Consider the following 20,584-nt stretch of genomic DNA (forward strand, 5'->3'; position numbering starts at 1 on the left):
CTGTCTGGCGCCTTTCACCGGCGCCTCTTCACTAAACAGGTTCGGGTTTCGATCGCTAACGGACCAGAGCGATTCGTGATAGAAAATACGGCTGTACGGTGAAGTATTTTGCTTTCTCTCGTAATTCTCATTTTTTCATTTCCACATTACCATCAACTAGTAATAAAATATTCATCAACTAGTAATAAAATATTTAGTTTAAGACAGTAGTAAAGGTGGTATACAATACTCCGTGTTTCATAAAGATGAGGAATTAAAAAACTTTGTGAGTAAACTATTGAACTACGTTAATAAAACCAGTCCAGAACGAAGAACTCAAACTTTTTTTTACACCTACAAATGTTCAATGTGTGTACAATGGTTCACACGACAGTCTAGTTCTTGCCACACTCGCATCAACATGAAGCAGACGATAGTGTCAACCGCTGCGATGATACACTGCTTTAGGTCTGCGATATTACACGGCATCTTGTCTTTGATGTAACTGCACAAAAATAAGTCACACGGTGTCAGGTTCGGTGATCGTGGGGGCCACACTTGTTTTTAACATGTTCTCTAGCTACAATTTCTGTTGATTTCAATGAGCTGCGCACAAAACATATCCGCACGATCCCTCTTTTCCTCTGAGGTTGATGGGTGACCAGGTGATTTTCCTTTGCACAGAAAATCAGTTTCTTTCAATTATTGACGAACTGAGTTTTCACTAGGTGTGTTCTTTTCGAATTTTATACGAAATGCACGTAGGGCAGTAATTACTGATCTAGTAGTGTGAAATTCCAAAACGCAGAACGATTTCTCCACCTGCGTAGCAACCATTGCACAACAATAAGGAGACCGCCTCTGTGGTACAGGGGTCAGCATGCTGATCTCTTACGCAGAGGGACCGGGTTCGATTCCCGGTCGGGTTGAATTTCCTGGTTGAGGTTTTCCAGGTTTTTCCTCAACCGTAAGACAAATGCCAGGAAATTCGGGCCACACCATCCCTGAATATCACCGGCCTCATTCATCACCGAACTCATATTCATAACAAATCAGTCATACATAGCCTATCCAGTCGCCGTCTAGTTCACAACAATAGAACCAGTCCCAACAACAGTACACAGGCCTTCGGATTTCAACCAAAAGATTAACTTGCGATATGACCAAAGATGTTAAAGCGAGTATAAATAACAACGAGAAAAAAAAACAATAAAGAATACGAGCTGCAGCTGAACAAAACAAAACGGCCTAGCGGTAGGAATGTGAATTGTGGGTTAAAAAAAAAAACACACACACACTGTTTGAGTTCCTTGTTCGTTCTGCACTGATTTCATTAACGCAAGTTCAATAGCTTACTTGCAATAAAGTTTTGTAACCCCTCAAATCTTTATGAAACGCGGTGTATAAAGTTGCAGGTGAAGAATACGATTATGAAACTTTAAAATATAACAAAATAAAGTTGAAGCAGCCGAGGAAAATAAGACAGGAGAAATATGAGTAAAAGGATAACAACGTGAATAAAGTAAAGAATATGTGCTGAAGAAGATGAAGTCGAAGAAAATGAGTAATGCTACGATGACATCCAAATACTTAGCGCAACAGCCCATGGAGGGCCAAGGCCTAACAGCCGATTACTGACCTCACGTCCACATGCTTCAGCAGAGGTGAACGATTATCCAACCAATACAGGGGTAACGTATGGTCATCATGAGGACTCCCCCAGTCATTTATAGTTGGCTTGAGAAACTATATTTTACTACTCATTGTAGCTCTTCAAATTCATCACGATGCTGGGCTAGGCAACGGTCCGATACACTGGCCGAAATTTCAAGAGAAAATTTCTTCCCCATGAGGCCTCGAAGTGAGGCTAACGAATGACAATGAAGAAAAATGAAGAATATGATCAATAAAATCAAAGATGGTGACAAAAACGAAGTGAAAAGGAAGTCAATAAAGAGAATGAAAATATGGTCAACTGACGATGAAGATCAAGATGAAGAAAATGATATGAATACATAATACGTATGATAATATGATAGTATTGGTCATTCGGTATCTCGTGAAACCTACCTGCGTATCAGGGATAGAAGAAAGTTGACTGAGAAGCTTCCCTCCCTCGCTACGCTTCTATTCGTAGCAAGCGTGCTCACTTACCCCCTTCCCCATAACATACAAGCATTTGGTTTCACGAGATAACAATGATCTATACCGAAGAGGATGTGTGGGCGTTGAAAGGTAGACCTATATGGATCCATGAGAGCTAGTTCCAGGATTTGAATTTTGACATGAACGAGAGGGGACAAGTAAAACTGCCGCAAGCAAAGAAGCAACTTTTGATAGCTTCATAACGTATATTTTTTAACTCCCATCCACTTCCCGGATCCCTCTGTCAATGGGAACTGGATAAGTCACTCGCCTTTCTGGAGCCTATTCCACAAAAATATGGTGTTGTACATTACAAGTTATTGGTGAACGTCGTTGTAAAGTATGGGGTACATTACAAGTTATTGGTGAACGTCGTTGTAAAGTATGGGGTACATTACAAGTTATTGGTGAACGTCGTTGTAAAGTATGGGGTTGTATCTTTCTGTTCCACGAAAGACAAAGTGTCTTGTACATTAACAGTGAATCGCTACAAGTGACATTATATCAATGCACATATTACGTCATAACTTGAAACAGGTGTTTATTTCGTATTTCATTAGTCGAATTAGGTTATGTTTGTCCTCTTAATCGTAATATCGTATTTTAAGGTAGGTTATACAGCAACGATTCGTTGTACCGTAATATTTCTATCAATTTTGTAATCCTGCAATGTTATTTATTTTAGTTTACTTTTGATAATAAATAATTACTTCCTTGTTATTATACTGTATTATCATCACGTTCTTCTGCGATAGTTTCCAATATTAGCCAACAGATGCCGCTAATAACGATCTTCAAACGCCAAACTTAATTGTTACTAAATTGCAAACAATTAAAAATTATTAAAATGGTGTCAAAGGAAACGAAATTGTTTCTTTGGAAGTAAATAGAAACAAGAAAAGATATTCTGGACATATATTTATCAACATGTATCTTAATATTATGAAATAGCACCATACAGACCGATTATTTAGTCCTGACAGCTCAGCGACGCGAAAGAGGGGAAGTAATCGGAGGAGTGGGGAGAGTTCTGGAGTAGAGATAAGGGCGAGCAGTCGGTAAAGGCAAGCGAGTGAATAAACCAAACACCCCTTGGCGTAACTAAATGGACTCGCCTGTCCCACGCGCACATCTCCGGCGACTGTCAGGATTAAATAATGGTACTGTACATGCATGTATTAGTCTCTTTACATTGATAGAGGACACTTGACAATTCACTTTGAAGATACAAATACTAGTACTTTTGTGGAACACAATCATGAAACTTTGCCGGACTAGTAAAGTAGCCTACAATTGTAGAAAACTCTTTCGTGGAACAAAAACTCCAGTATTTGTAGTACTTACTAGAGAATTTACTTGTAATATACAAGACCATACCTTTGTGGAACAGGCCCCTGGAACCACTCAGGATTTGGACATAACTATGCCACACACTCTAACTTTCCTTCCCCGCGCTTTTCTGCCTGCCCCGTTCGCCCGCCCTGCAGCTGACTGACATCGGAGTGAGGGTGGGGGAGTGCTATTATTAGCAACGTAGCTCTCTGGCCCTGTAGCTTTCACGTGCTTTATTAGAGATATCAAAAGTTGAATCTTTCTCCATGTCACTGTAAAAGTTATCTTGAGGCTCTCACTCTAAGGAACTGGATTTTTTCAATATACCCGCCTCACAGCTTTAGTCTAATACCTTCCAAAGGAAGCTATTCTAAGTACTTCTACCATCCTTGTAGTAATAGTAATAGCAGTAGGAGTGGTGGTAATAGTAGCAGCAGTAATACTAGTAGTAGTAGTAGTAGTAGTAGTAGTAGTAGTAGTAGTAGTAGTAGTAGGAGTAGTAGTAGTAGTAGTAGTAGTAGGAGTAGTAGTAGTAGTAGTAGTAGTAGTAGTAGTAGTAGTAGTAGTAGTAGTAGTAGCACTAGAAGTATTTCCTTTAACGACTTTCAAATATCTCAACAGATAAGGAACGGCACATTTTTCTTGGAGCCCTCTGTCATGGACAGGGTTCTTATATTTTAGGAAGCCATGCTATAGGTTTTGTTGGTTATTTAACGACAATGTATCAAATACTAGGATACTTGAAATTGATAACGAGATAGTGTTTGGCAAGATGACGCCGAGGATTCGCCATGTGATCACCTGACATTCACTTAACAGTTGAAGAAAACCTCGTAAAAACCCAACCAGGTAATCAGCCCAAGCGGGAACGGAACCCACGCCCAAGCGCAGCTCCGGATTAACAGACAAAAGCGTCTGCCGCCTGAGCTACACCGGTGACGTCATACCGGTAATGAGAATATGCCGTTTTCTTTTACGGTGTTTGAAAATATTGATTAAACACAGGATTTTCACTAGTGATACGATTTCTGGAAATAACACTACGTAGCTAAATAGTAACTAAACGTTAACGATGAGATATAATTTTATTAATTACTTCAGAAGTATTTTTCTTTATTTTATTTTTTGGGCATTTTTCCATAGTAATTTATCTCCCACTACTGATACTGGATCACTCTGACCACCTATAGATATCTATCCATTTAACTCTTTACAATTTCTTTATTAAATAGGTACAGCTATTTTACTCGCATCAGGAGTTACTCTAACATGAGCTCATCAAGAAATTCTAAAAAATAATTTACTATAATTATAATCAAGCACTACAAGGATTATTTTTACAGTAATTATAGGAATTTATTTCACTGTATTACAGGCAGTAACAGAAGTGGCAATATATACCTACTACATTTATTTTTTAAAGTCACCAATCAGTACATGCCAACTTGCACGTCGTTATCTTAAGAAGAGCCGTTGTTATTGGAAACTATAGGCTGTTAATGTAAACGAGAGTCCTTTAATTGCAGCAAAGAGAATACAAAAAGCTATATGAAGACAAGGACGACGATGATTAACAAGAAAGATATGACAAAAGAAAAAAATGAGTGGATATGATAAAGTGGAGAAGCTGAATAGTAGCACAGTCTAGTATATACAGTCACGAAGCTCAATATATAGTAAATTTGCATCCATAGATAGTTGCTAACCACTAGCATCGCTACTATCGCCTCATTACAGACAATGTGAAGTAGTACCGGCATAATCCATTGTTCCTAGCACCCTCACAACTCAAGCTTCGTGACTGTATATACTAGACTGTGATAGTAGGTAACAAGAAATAAAAGTTAAAGTTGAAATGTACTTCGGAACAATGTTGTGTTAAACAAGAATGTTTTTTTTTTTCGATTTGGATTAATTTTTATCATTTTATCATTGTGGAGGTTGGAGCTGTCATTAGTCTGAGCTACGGCTTACACAGTTTCCAGTCTGCAGCAATCATGTCATTGCGTGGTGTTGCGTCAGCTAGTGTCGTCATATCAAATTGCTGGTCTCTGATAATGTTGTAAAGGAGGAAATTGAGTATACAACAGATGTGGAAACGCATGATGCTGTTAATCACAACTGCTTTCGACTCCAAACCCATTCCTCCGTTCTTTTAAGTTAAAATTTATCTGCCGCTCACCAAATTCCACTTCCACCAAGTTTAAAGCTATACAGAGTGTTAAACAAAGGTATCCAATATTTTAAGAGGTGCTAGTATACATCAAAACAAAAAAATAATGTCTAATAAACATGGATCCTACAACACATACTTTCTGAGATCTGAACACTTGTTCATAAGAGGTGCTCAATGTCACATCCATTCATAGCAATGCATTCCTCTGCCCTCTGGCGTAAGGAATCACGCACTCTTTAAAATTTGTTGTTAATACATTAATAGGAAAGTTCAGATAACGAGTCCAAGTTAATCTCTGTGGTAGCACGTAGCCTATGACTATTTGCTATGACCCTATTAATCTATCACAAAGAACGCCTGCCCATACGTTGATTGAGAATCTGTGCTGATGACTTGTTTCTTCAACTGCATGGGAATTTTCAACAGTCCACACATGCTGATTACGAAAATTCACAACACCATCTCTGCTGAGCCCCGCTCATATCCGCAACTAGACTTTTGTTTTCAGTATTCCTTGCGACGTATCATTATTCCATGCCAGAGATGTCAACTACAGTATGATTATCTGGTAATCTGCTGTATTGTAGAGCAGAGGAATGCATTGCCATAAATGGACGTCACATTCAACACCTCCTATGAACAAGTGTTCAGATCTCAGAAAGTATGTGTTGTAGGACCCATGTTTATTAGACATTTTTTTCTTGTTTTGATGCATATTATCACCTCCAAAATATTGGATACTTTTTAAACATCCTATATAGTCCGGATCTTCTTAATACCATAAGGGTTAAACCTAACAATATTCCTCCTACTACTATATATGCTAGTCAATTATAGTGAATTTCTAGTTTCAAGTTGAATTTTCTTTTGTCAACTTTGTTTAGAATTTCGGTATGACAAATACTACAATTGACAGTTACTTTCTGTTTGTTGACAGCATTATTTGCCTTTGAATAAGCTGTCAACATCCATGAAACAAAAGTTACTAGCGCGTTATTTGAAATATGAACATAATTAATAACTAATAATATCAGTAAATAAAACAGTAATAATTAATAAACAAACAGCATTTATTTTAAAGTGATATTCAGTTTCCGGAGTTCGTACTAATGATTTAATGTGATCAAAGAAAATAAATTTTTTGATTAGGTCTTATGAATCTTAAACTGTTTAGTCAAACCAATGAATTTTATGATACCAGACAAAATACATCTTAATATTAGATCGATCAATGAATCAACCAATCAATCAACCATAAATAAATAAATATTATTATTTTAACACATAACAGTTTGACTTTACCTGCTTTGGTGATGTCTGGTAACAGTTGGCAACATCGAAAAGAAAGTCATATTAGCTTTCTAGGAAATAATGTTATATGAACTCCATTATTTGTTCCATATCAACTTCCTGTTCTGACAGAAATTTAACATCCCCGTTGTGGCTGAAGATGTAGCCCTTGGGGGTGCAAAGCCAGGAAACCCATGTTCTATCCCTTGTGTAAAATCGTGTCAAGGGCCATCTTTCCGTGAAAAGTGTCTATGAGCTACACCGCCTGCCAACTCATCTCTCTATCTTGAACTAAAATTTATCAAAGAATTTTTCGATAGCATTCATCTCAAATCAACTACAGAGAGAAAAGAATCGGGTATCAGTATACACACTATTCATAAAAACAAGAAAAAATTCTAATAAACATAGGTCCTAAAATTAGTACATTTTAAAGAAACAAGGACTGTGAAATTGGTAGTGTAACGACAATCTTGTTATGTGAGTTAAGAAAAAATGTTCTAATATAATTTGAGAGAAAGAGAGAGTGATATTCATAAAGACAAGAATAAAACGTCTAACAAACATGGGTCCTAAATTAGTATCCCTGAAGAAACAATGATTGTGAAACTGTTATTGTAACAAGAGCATATCTTGTAACGTGAGCTTTTTGATCGTTTCTTATTGCAATGCAGTAAACAAGAGAGTAAACAGGCAGATATGAAATACCCAAAACGTAACGAGCAAAGAGCTTACATTTAAAGTATATTCTGTTGTTACAACACCCGTTTCACAGTCCTTGTTTCTTAAAATATATTAAGAGTAATTTTACGAGCCATGTCTATTAGATATTTTTTCTTGTTTCTACGAATACTACCTCCTCTCAAAATATAAGACTCTTTTTTCTTAACATTCTGTGTATACATAGGGCGATTCATAAAGTTCTCCCCCGGTTTATGGAGGTGATTCCCGATGTTATTTGGAACAAAAATGTAAATAAATTAATTGGATCACATTCATAATTACGGAGTTACATCACATTTTCAATACATGTCACAGTGAATGAAGCGCTATGCATGTTTGTTGTAATAACGTGTTGATAGTCGCTATTTATTATCAGGTATCAGGTTAAGGTACAAACACGCGAAGAGATGCTTCAACGCATTCTGGATGCCGCGGCGACAATAAGAAACAACCGTGTGAAGCTGCGAAATGCTACACGTGCGGTTCACATCCGTGCGGACCATTGCGTTGAGATTCAGGGAGACATTTTCGAAAATATGACTTAAATCCACTCTAAATGAAAGAGACTGATACATAAACAATCAATTGTTTGTATTTTAATATTTTTTTTGCAGTTTGTTAGTGAAATCCTGAAATAAAAAGTTTTTGCTGTCGTTTTCAAATTATCGTAACTCCGTGATTATTAATGTGATCCCATTAATTTATTTATATTTTTTGCTCCAAATAACCTCAGGAATCACCCTGTATGTACGTATATGTGTGTACTTGGCGAGTACTTGACTGTTCGTCATTCAGCCAAGGATTACAATATAAAGTAGGCTACCTATTTTACAAATCTCCAATTTCCTGCCGAGAATCAAAATCAGGGTTGGAAGCTTTCAACATCAGGCTACACGAAAAAAAAAACACATCTTCCGGGTTTTTAAGTATTTTATCTAAGTGTTCACAGCGCTAGCCAGATGGAGCGATAACAATGACTTGCACGTAAAGCCACCGTGTCGTACTACGTAGACTTCCTTTCGTTACGATACATTTTCCTCCCCACTCCCCAGCATCGGGGCAAACACAGAATGATCTGGTAAACAGGCCGTTGGATTACTTTATCTCTCACAGGCTGGAAAACACCGACAATTACTGCTGCTGACGTCAACCACAACACTGTAAGCACATTTATCAACAATGTGCTAAATTTAGAAAACAGTAACAGGTTTCAAAATGACATACGGAAGGAAACCAATGACAAAATATACAAGCCACTCCTTTAGGTAAACATTCTTGCCCTCTACGTGATCATATCACAATATTTGTAGTCTTTCTTTCACAGGTCACAATTTACATTCATTTAGAACAGCGTTTCTCAAACTTTTTTGAAGTGGGGACTACTTTTTAAAGTCAGAACAGTTCCGCGGACCACCTTACTCTTGTTCCCTTCGAATCTAAATCAGTAACATGACCACAAGCCATCTACAACACACAACAGAAACAACTCAACAACAGTAAAAATGGCCTACTGGTATTAACAAAGATCCTAAACACGCAATATGACCACAGATGTTAAAGCGTGTATAAATAAAACTTAAACAGCTCTGCATTAGCTATTCAAGCACGATTTCTGAAGCCGAGAAACGTATCACTTCTAAGGAACATGTATGTATGTATGTATTTATGTATGTATGTATGTATGTATGTATGTATGTATGTATGTATGTATGTATGTATGTATGTATGTATGTATGTATGTATGTATGTATGTATGCAATGCCTACCCACTTCCACAAATTTGGACAGATGGCATGAGTGTGATCCATTTTCAAGTTGCACACCATTTCGGCGGGCCACGCTATGCATGATGTGTATCTGTGTGGAGAGTTACCGTATATCGTGTACTAGAGTAAGTGCATATGTAAGTGTTCGTGTTGAATTAATAATCAATTAACTGTTTTACTCCGTTGAAAAGCTGTTGTGAAAGGAGTACACTGTATTACACAGTAGCGCGTATAGGAATAATCTTTTGAAGCCTGTTGAGTCATGTACATCCAAGTCGTCTCTTGTTTATACAGTATAATGTAGTTAAGAAAAGTCGCTTTACAGAAGCTATCGAAACGCCTCTGGCATATTATTATAAATATTTTTAAAAATAGTTTTATGGTTTTCAACATTTAATTTTACTTATTTTGTCTTTATGCCAATGTTTCTAACATGGAAATAAATAATTTTTTTTTTTTTTCGTTAGGCGTTTCCGCTTTCGAGGAGTAGTTTCTAATGCTCTTTCCTTTCGACAGAAGCCAGCACACCCTGCCAGTTACAATACTTCTTGAACAGATGGCCGGCCTGTCGCGGAGGATGAAAAGATGACGTATGAAATTATGTTATGAAGGATTATAGGAAGGAAACATTCTCTTCGAGAGACTTGGGAAAACTATCAAAAGCGGCCACTGGAATCGAAGAACTTCCCGAATACAACGCAAACATGTTAACCGTTACACCACCGTGCATTTATACAGAATGTTTCCCGAGGTGGTGTTACAAACTTTCAGGGATGGTGGCGAAGGGCACATGTATCAATTTGAGGTAAGGAACCCTGGTCCGGAAATGACCGAGTCGAAAGTTACAAGCAAAAATAGTTGTGTGGAAATGAAATTATTATATTTCTTTGTACACCTTGTTTATGTGTATTTATCTGTATATCTTACACATACTGTATTCATCTGACGTTGTTTACGTTGTCTACTTAGAGTATTCCATTCAGTGCGCTGTCTGAGGGATGGGGACAGGAAACTACACTAAAGCAATGCAGATAGCGTAATTGTAACGGTCATGGTCGGTCCTAATATGCACGCCTGTAGACAGCAGTGTAGACTATGTGTACAAGTTGCAGTGTCCAGTCGATCAGTCCTAGTGAAATGGAGGAGTACACGAGAGCGGAATATGCAGACCTGATTTTCGAATACGGATGAGCCAATGGGAACAGCAGACAAGCTCACAGATTGTTTTGGTACAAGTACCCACGTAGGAGACATCCGGCCCATACCATCTTTCCACGACTGTTCCAAGGATTAAGGGAAGGAGGGCACGTGATGCCAAATTACAATTCCATTTCCACACAACTATTTTTGCTTATAACTTTCGACTCAGTCATTTCCGGACCATGGTTCCTTATCTCAAATTGATACATGTGCCCTTCGCCATCATCCCTGAAAGTTTGTAACACCACCTCGGAAACACCCTGTATAATTAAAAAAACTCATAATTTCAAAATTATATAAATAAATAAATAAGTAAATAAATAAATAAGCATTGAGTTAGGTTGCTGTTTAGTTAACTGTCCAAAGACAAGTATGAACCTCAGAAGTGATACCAACAATGCACCACTTATGCGAAAACTAGGCCAGAAGATAATGGGGTGGCCAGTTCCTTTCCCCTCCATCGCATACATCGCTGATTAGCCACATATTACATTAATCAGACTTCAGATGCATACAAACAATTGTTCTTTCTCGACATATAGCAAGTGAGATGTACTGCCTGATATATTTTTATAATAGATGTACTGTACATATCAGCCAGCACCTCAATCAGAGGCACTGGGGTAGGTATGTTGTGTTAAATCAACGTAGGGCAAGCCCAGGAACTTACTTACAAATGGCTTTAAAGGAACCCGCAGGTTCATTGCTGCCCTCACATAAGCTCGCCATCGATCTCTATCCTGTGCAAGATTAATCCAGTCTCTATCATCACATCCCACCTCCATCAAATCCATTTTCATATTATCCTCTCATCTACGTCTCGGCCTCCCCAAAGGTGTCTTTCCCTCCAGCCTACCAACTAACACCAACCAGGAACACGTCCTACAATTTCTAAATATTAAAATCAAAACAATACTGTATAAATAACATTTGCTTAATTTCTTTTTACTTTATTTCTCGATTGCTCATCCTTAGTTTGATTCTAATCTACAAAAACACTAAGATACGCTTATTAGTAATCTGACGGATATGAATAGACTGTAGCTCCTAAAATTACAATTTTGCGAGTTTGTGTAAGGAAGGAAACAAAAGGGAAAACACATCAAATTAGTTTCTTGGCATACGCGACGTGGGAATTTTACCGCATTCCATAATTTTCCAATGTTGCGCTACGACACAACCCACGTTCAGAACTTGCTGTTCATTTCTTCCTGAAGAATTTTCTGGGATTACTATATTAGCGATCTTACAGAAATGTGAAGGGTCAGCAGGACCGAGTATGTTGAGAAATATATCATATCATATCATATCATATATCATATCATATTAGCGATCGCGATCTCGTCACAGAAGAGAAATTCCATTAAAACAGGCCTTCAATTCAGTAGAGGATCTTACGATGTTGCTGTCCTAGGCCAGCAATGTTTGGGGATCCTTCCCTTCCCACCCTGCAGATATATGTCATCAACATTAGATTTTATACACATTAAAATTACTATGGACCTACTCTATCATAACTTTAAAAAGTGACAGGAGATTATTAATTAATCTCTTAGATACTGCAACATCTTTATAAATTTTTGGTGTGTATTAAATTAAAATTCACAGGTTATAGGTCTTGTTCGTACTACAGTTATTTAGGGTTATATAATGATGCCGCCACTTCACATATGAAGCTCTATCAAGCTATTGTGGCGGTCGGTGGCCGATCCTCGCCATCACTAAGCTGCAAGCTTCAACTCACAAAGCATTGGTTGCTTGTTTACATAAAGCTGCCAATGAAGTTAATGAGCCGTGCTAATCACTGAAACGTTCGAGCCATACATTTGCACCACTTAGAAGCGCTATGGTTAGTGGATATATGAGAAACGGCACTAATTACAAATTTTATTATACAGTCGGATGTTCTGGTTAACATCAAACAAAAAAGTTTTCTGATAATTATGGTTTATTTAACGACGCTCGCAAGTGCAGAGGTTATATCAAAGTCGCCGGTGTGCCGGAATTTTTGTCCCGCAGGAGTTCTTTTACATGCCACTAAATCTAGTGACGGCTGTGGTTAGGCAGGAGTGGAACAAAATCCTAAGGAAGGCCAAGGCTAGACTAGAAGGGCCGTAGTGCCAAAGAAGAAGAAGAAGAAAAAGAAATCTAGTGACATGAGCATGTCGCTTTTGATACTTAAATGCCATCGACCTGGGCCGGGATCGAACCCGTAACCTCGAGCACAGAAGGGCAGGTATTCTGATAGATGGTATAATTCTTAATACAGAAAATTATTTATAGCGTAGGCCTACATACGCAATCAAATGAATTAATTCATAGTGTTCTGCCCAAGGGCCGGTCTTTCACTGCAAACCCAGCATTCTCCAGTCTTTCCTATTTTCTGCCTTCCCCTCTGTCTCCCCATATGATCCACATATCTTAATGTCGTCTATCATCTGATATCTTCTTCTGCCCAGAACTCTTCTCCCGTTCACCATCCTTTCCAGTGCATCCTTCAGTACGCAGTTTCTTCTCAACTAGTGGCCCAGCCAATTCCTTTTCCTCTTTCTGTTCAGTTTTAGAATCATTCTTTCTTCATACACTTTTTCCAACACAGTTTCGTTTCTTGCTCTATCCATTTCACACGCTCCATCCTTCTCCATACCCATATTTCAAATGCTTCTATTTGCTTCTCTTCACTTCGTCGTAACGTCCATGTTTCTCCCCCATACAATGCTACACTCCACACAAAGCACTTCACTAGTTTCTTCATTAGTTCTTTCTCCAGAGGTACGCAGAAGATGCTCCTTTCATCAAAATATAATTACTGATCTAGGAATTCAAATTATACAACTTAGATAATTTATGTGGAAATTTGTCAGCAACAGAAGTACTTCCTTTAATATTCATGGTAAAGGATAAGACAATGCTCTTTTTAGTATGTGCAACATCGTTCGATGATTCGAGTAAAACAACTTATGCCTCATGGCTATCAAACAGGCATTAAACAACAGGTCACATTACTTAATCTTGATCTAATGAAACCCCCGAAATCAGGAGTACATACTACTGGTAGCCTAACATGATAATAATAATAATAATAATAATAATAATAATAATAATAATAATAATAATAATAATAATAAATCCCACCAAGAGACAGATACAGAAAACTTCCGTTCGATGTAATTTATATTATGCACACTAAACAATTCATTAAGAAGTTTACCTATGTCCTATACAGAATGGAAGTGAAAAAACGTTGCAGATCGTAAGGGACGATAGGGTACACTAAAATGAATAGAAAACCTATATTATGTTTTGTGATTAAATGCACGGTAAATTAGAAAATTAAGTTAGAATACATTTCGTAACTAGCGTCCACGACAACGAATACATTCCTGCAATCTGCTATGAAGGTTCTGCATAACTAGCCCCAACAAAACAGGTTCGATGGCACTAATTTCGTTCCTTATGTTTTGTTTCAGCTGGATGATGAAGCGAGGCTTGTTGCAATACACCCTACTTTTGAGATAACCCCATAGGAAGTAATCAGCTGTAGTCAGGTCGGGAGATCTTGGCGGCCAGGCAATGTCTCCAAATCGTGAAATTATTCGTCCTGGAAACATGTTTCGCAGACAGTTCATTGAACCATGAGCAGTGTGCGCTGATTACTTCCTATGGGGTTATCTCAAAAGTAGGGTGCATCGTAACAAGTCTCGCTTAATCATCCAGCTGAAACAAAACATAAGGAACGAAATTAGTGCCATCGAACCTGTTTTGAAGGGGCGAGTTATGCAGAACCTTCACAGCAGATTGCAGGAATGTATTCGTTGCTATGGAGGCTACTTACGAAATGCAGTGTTTAAAAAGTAATCAAACATTAATAAATTGCATTGCACTAGATTACTTCCAGTATATGTATTTTCTTTTAATTTGTCCTGAGTGTCCTACAACAGGGCTATAAAAACCGCCATATCCCACTGCCGCACCATATATATATATATATATATATATATATATATATATATATATATATATATATATATATATGATTAAAGCTAACAGATAGGTACATTCTCGTCAATAGAGAACCGTATATCGTAAGAGCTCCCAACATAGGAAGGTCATCAAAAAACACCGCAATAAGGCTTGAAACATGCTACACCAATCTCAAACTTAAAGTAAATGTAGAAGTGGAATTTATATGAATAACTACAAAAATATGAGTACAAATATATAAATAATACATGACACACATACACGAACAAGTAGTGTAATGAATAATAAGGCAAGGCTCCCCATGTTTCGTAATACACTCTGAGTCAGTAGTCTTGTTCTTCTTATAAAATAATAGAAATCCGTAACAGATACACCTGGAGCTGAAGCAACAACAAAGGTATGCAGACACACGTGAACAATATGCTAAGTTGCTATGCACCAGGGATGGGGAAACACGGAACGCCCACCGGCAAATAAATAATATTAATGATCACAAAGGAAAAGAGCAGAAAGTTGTAAAAATGAGAGACTTCGCTTACTTTTTTAAGGGCACACTGAAGTGAAATGATGACATTTTTCACGAGAATTTTTTTTATCCGTAAAAAATATCTCGATGATCCTCGCAAAAGATGTGCGCGCTAACTCCCTTCAGTCTCTTCTGTTTAATTCTGTTCCTCGGTTTTTAGTTTTTGTATTTTTGCCCATGTTCAAAACCTATGTTCTTCCGTAAGTTTTAAGTTAGCTGCATTAATTTTTTTCCCACACCTCTCGCAATCTATACCGCATGGACAGCTTAATATGCTTTTAAAAGGGTTGAAAAAATAATCTGTACTGTCGTGGCAGTTATTTTTTTCGCAAGTAAACGACAGTAACGTAAATATTTTTTTAAACAAAACTAATGAACACAATTAAAATTTCCATGCTAATTATTATTAATGACAGTACAGTGAACGTAAAATATCCCGAGCCCGACTTAAGTTACAGAGAAAATGAGGGCGAGATAAGAAGAAAACAAATTTTATTATGCTTCAGTGCGGATTGCTAAGCGTGTATGTTAAAACTGAAAACATTGATCACTCAATATTGCTCCCCTATTACAGAGAAGTAATTGAGTCTGACAGTGGCAGTGAACGGATATTTTCAATTTTAGCAGTGCGAAGGTTTTGTTTTTTGTACAGATAATGTCGCCACACCCGTCCCTTTCTCCCGTAAGTCCGCTTTTGAGAATCGAAATCATTATAGTCGTTAGGGTCGAAAATATTGGAATTATTGTACGTCGAACATAATAGTAAAATTCCAGTTAAAAAATAACTGTTATATCAGATCGAAAAAATTGGAATTAATTTTTATGAAATACGTTAAAAATGTACAAAATACCAATCCAGCTGAAAATGTGTATATATACTATTTAGGCCTATATGCCAATTAATATGTGCAAAAAAAACTTTAGGTCCAATACGTTAAGATTTTCAAATTTCACTTCGGTGTACCCTTATACAGTATTACACGTCCCGTTTCTCTACACAGGAAGTATGATGAGCGAAGCAGAAGTTCCAAGCTTTTAATATTGTATTGAAGTAGGCCTACTGGTGTGTCCTTGACATAAAAACCTACTTCTATTGGTAAATATTTTTCAAAATTTTACTGAGTCATCTGTAGTTGAATACTACGAATTCCGGTGTGAGGAAAGAAGTAACAGACTAACGTAATCGAAGGAGCCCACAAAAATTAAAACTCCACGCATTTAAAAATGTCAGCTTTTATTGAATTATAAGATTTTTTTCTCCCAAAATGCATGTGGCTTACTGTTTAAAACTCCACAACAAGTTATGTAACACACAGGCCCTATTTTATATTTTTAAGTACATTTGGCCATTTGTAACGGCGCCAAAGAATTCCTTTATTCTCCTCCTATGAGGAATAGGAACGAAATTAAATCTAGCTTTTGGAAAAGTTATTTTCTACAATTCATTAGCAGTAACGAAAATTCTGTCTGAACTACTACTCCTGTCAAGTCACCACTGCGTCCTCTCCCTTTTAAAAGTCAAGGCGAAAGGTGAAAAGGTAACATGTAAAGTAGATATGTCAAAGACAACAAATACAAGATGTCAAAAGTAAAAAAATCGAAACCTTTTTGTTTCAAATGACATCCTTTATCATACTTTAGCGTAAATGACTCAAATCCCTCACACGCTATGGTCACAGTCTAGAATATACAGTCACGAAGCTCAATACGTAGTAAATATGCACCCATAGATAGTTGCTAACCACTAGGATCGCTACTATCGCCTCATTACAGACAATGCGAAATAGTACCGGCACAGTCTATTGTTCCTAGCACCCTCACAACTCAAGTTTCGTTCGTGACTTATATACTAGACTAGACTGTGCTATGGTAGTGACTTGTGTGCGGCACGGAAGATTAGTTTGGCAGTTAATTATTTTTATAACTTTCTGATCCGTTTTACCTCCTCTGTAGAACCAACTAGGAGACCACTGCAGTGTAGGTAAGCAAGGGTATTGTCTCTGAATCCATAATAGATATCACATATTGCGGGCCTCCCTGAATGTGGAATTGGCACAACGTGGGACCACCGCATATCACAAGACAAACTGACAGTCATTAAGTCCCGTAGACGGATAATATATCATGTTTTAATTAAAAATTAAAATGAGGTATTTCATCAGAAAAGCTACACCAAAGAAGGCACAATTTTCTTTAGTCTTTAGTTTCATTGCCTTCTGCGATATACGTATAGTGATAAACATGTTGTTTTAGTTTGCAGTTACAAATATTTTCAACATAAAAGTAGTCACCGGTGTAGCTCAGGCGGTAGCGCATTTGCCTGCCGATCCGCAGTTGCGTTCGTCCCGCTTCGACTGATTACCTAGTTAGGTTTTTCCCGAGGTTTACCCAACAGTAAGGCAAATGTCAGGTAATCTATGGGAAATACTCGCCTCATCTCGCTAAATACCATCTTGCTATTACCAATTTCATCGACCACATATAACCCAGTAGTTGATATAGCGTTGTTAAATAATCAAGTAAAAAAACATAACAGTCGTTTGATACCTGTATATTCTAATGCGTTGTTAGCCACACCCCAATACTTATTACAGATGTTGCATTATATCTCTGCATGTGAGTGGCTTATCTTGGTCGTAGGCGTCAGAGTATTAAAAAGCCTTACAACCTTTTGCTCTCTTCCATCTGATCGCAAACTTGACGTTGCACAGAGGCAGAGATATAATAAAAGATCTGCACAAATATAACACTCGAGAGGTCCAGGACGCATGTTATGTTGGTAATTCCTAATTAGTAATAAGAGGGAGGGGTTTACAACAGTAATTACATCAGAATATACAGGCAAGTATCAAACTACTTTTAAGCTTAAAGTATTTCTGGTTGCAAACTAAAACTGCGGGTTTATATCACTGTATACATATCAAAGAAGCCAGTGAAACGAAAGAAAATCGTGCCTTCTTTGGTGTAGCTTTTCTGGAGAATTACTAAAAAATTACATTAAAATAAGTAAAAAATGATTAGTTTATTTTTAATACTTGTTTTAGCAACAAAAATAATTTATTTATAAAATCGAATATATGAGTAGCTTAATATCAAAGACGGACATCTGTCGTCTCCATAGTTTTGATCTAGAGGCAATTTTTTAATTCACAGTGTTCTTTGTAATATTTAACACAATTTATTTTATAAATATAGTGTTAGAATTTGCATATGGTTTCACTATAACTGGAAAGAGCATGAAAAGTTGTATAAAAAACCACAGCTATCTAAATTTCGATTGAGGTCAGATGTCCGTCTTTGATATTAAGCCACTCATATGTTATAATACATTATGGTAAATTATGTCAAGATTTTGATTAGTCCCAATAACCAATTATGTTCCATGAAATAAATTAATGACCAATAAATCTCCACAAGAATTCAAAACACTTCTTTGGGCAAAATGGTAGTAATGAATCTATTCTCAATAATTACATATATTTAATATTCTTATAATTATTTCCTTATACATTTTGAACCTAAGTAATCTCATTAATTTCAGAGGGTTATTCTTTGAGATATTTCAAACAAAAAAGTTTAATATAATTTTGCTCGTTTTTGCTTCCTTTTCGAGAGAAAAAAAATTGTTTTATATTAAATATTTCATAGCGTGCTTCGGGAAAGCCATTGATTGAATTCCCAATTGTTCAGTGAGTTTAAGAGAGCAGTGCATTATGATAATTAGATTGAAAGAATTTTAGTTTTGTCCTTTACATGTGCAGAAATTTGATAGCAACAAATTCCTAAACTAAAATTCTTTCAATGATTTATCATAATACACTGCTCTCTTAAATTGTCTGATCATATAGAGAATTAAATCAATGGCTTTCTCAAAACACGCTATGAAATGTTTCATATAAAACAATTTTTATCTCGGAAAGGAAACAAAAACGACCAAAATCGCATTAAACTTTTTTTGTTTGAAATACCTCAAACAATAACCCCCTGAAATTAATATCACTGCTTACGGTTCACCCTGTATTACGACAGAATGAGTCAAATAATCTCAATCCTATTATTAACTTATTTGGAAGGATGTACAATAAGCAACAGCTATTTTTTTTTTCCTTTTATGCCAACATGTAAAGAAGATGTCTAATAAAAAAAGGTGAATTTTATTAAAGGACTTATCATCACTACTTTAAAACACATGTAGGAGCCCTGCCCTTGGCGTGTACTCACTTACCCGCCGTCTCTTGCTCGCCGATCTGTATCTCATCCTGCACCGTCGCGCGCGCCGACACAACTGAGCACTCGCTCACTACGCGGATCGCGATGCCGTCACACACGCTAATTTCCCACGACACTGATCCCAGGAACAATCGTGTCTTGTTGCCCCACTTTCTCCACCCACCTACCGCTATCCTGCCAGTCACTATTCCCAAAATAAAACAATAACAAGACGTCAGTGGATGCCGCTTCTTGAGATTTCTTGCAAGGACGCCGAACCCAAAGAACTGCTATGCAAATACCGCAACTTTCGTTCATTTTTACTTAACATTTTCAATAACGAAAAATTCATTCAGCATCAGTCTGTAATTACAATTTATTTATTTAACGTCTCTTTCAACACCAAATAACATGTAAATAAATAGAGATGATAAGGCTAAAACATGAGTTTATAAAAAAGAAACATTCACTGAATCAAAAGCGAAAATTACTCAGGGTCTGAAGATACGAACAATTACTCGTAATTAAGGGACACTAGGACGTAGTTTCGAAATGTTTACAGTTTAAATCTCTCTTTTTTTTTTTTTTTTAGCCATTTGTTTAGATGCATGAAGAATAAGGTGTGTACAAATTTTCAGTTCATTCGGTTAATTTCGAAGTTAATATTATATTAATTATGCTAATTATTGGTACAGAACAGCGTCTCGTTTAGGCACAGTGAAAACGTAAAGTGCAGGTAACGCTTGGGGGGAGGACGAGCCGTACGGTAAACACGAGGGATGCACAAGGTTTTAGTTACAACATTTATGGCGGAGCATTAATTGAAATTATATTTTCCAAAAACACACAAAACAAAACAACACAAATTGCATAACGTTATCATATACACATTTTAACAAATCAAATTTTGCTACTTATATGATGTTGCTTTCAAGCAGCATTTTTTACAATCATGAATTTCATTCTCTGTATGACTAACATAATATCATCGTCTTCTGTGGCCTAATTAACAAAACTACAGCATATTGGTCTGAAGCAATAACACTAAACCTAAACATAATTATCCCTTCTCAAAGTTCAATTTATTCAGATACAGCATAGTAATCATTTCAACGCTACAATTGCTTGTTTGTTAAAATGTGTATTTGATAACGTTATGCTATTTGTGTTCTTTTGTTTTGTGTACTTTTGGAAAATATAATTTCAATTAATGCTCCGCCATAAATGTTGTAACTAAAACCTTGTGCATCCCTC

The 20,584-nt window shown here is 36.8% G+C and overlaps 1 protein-coding gene across 1 annotated transcript in view; it reads right to left on the minus strand.

Moving 5' to 3' along the window:
* Window positions 1–20,584, minus strand: part of loco (locomotion defects) — a 245,590-nt gene that overhangs the window by 109,294 nt on the left and 115,712 nt on the right. The gene's annotated exons all lie outside the window — the stretch shown is intronic.

Source organism: Periplaneta americana, chromosome 2, assembly GCF_040183065.1.
Source record: "Periplaneta americana isolate PAMFEO1 chromosome 2, P.americana_PAMFEO1_priV1, whole genome shotgun sequence".
NCBI lineage: Eukaryota > Metazoa > Arthropoda > Insecta > Blattodea > Blattidae > Periplaneta > Periplaneta americana.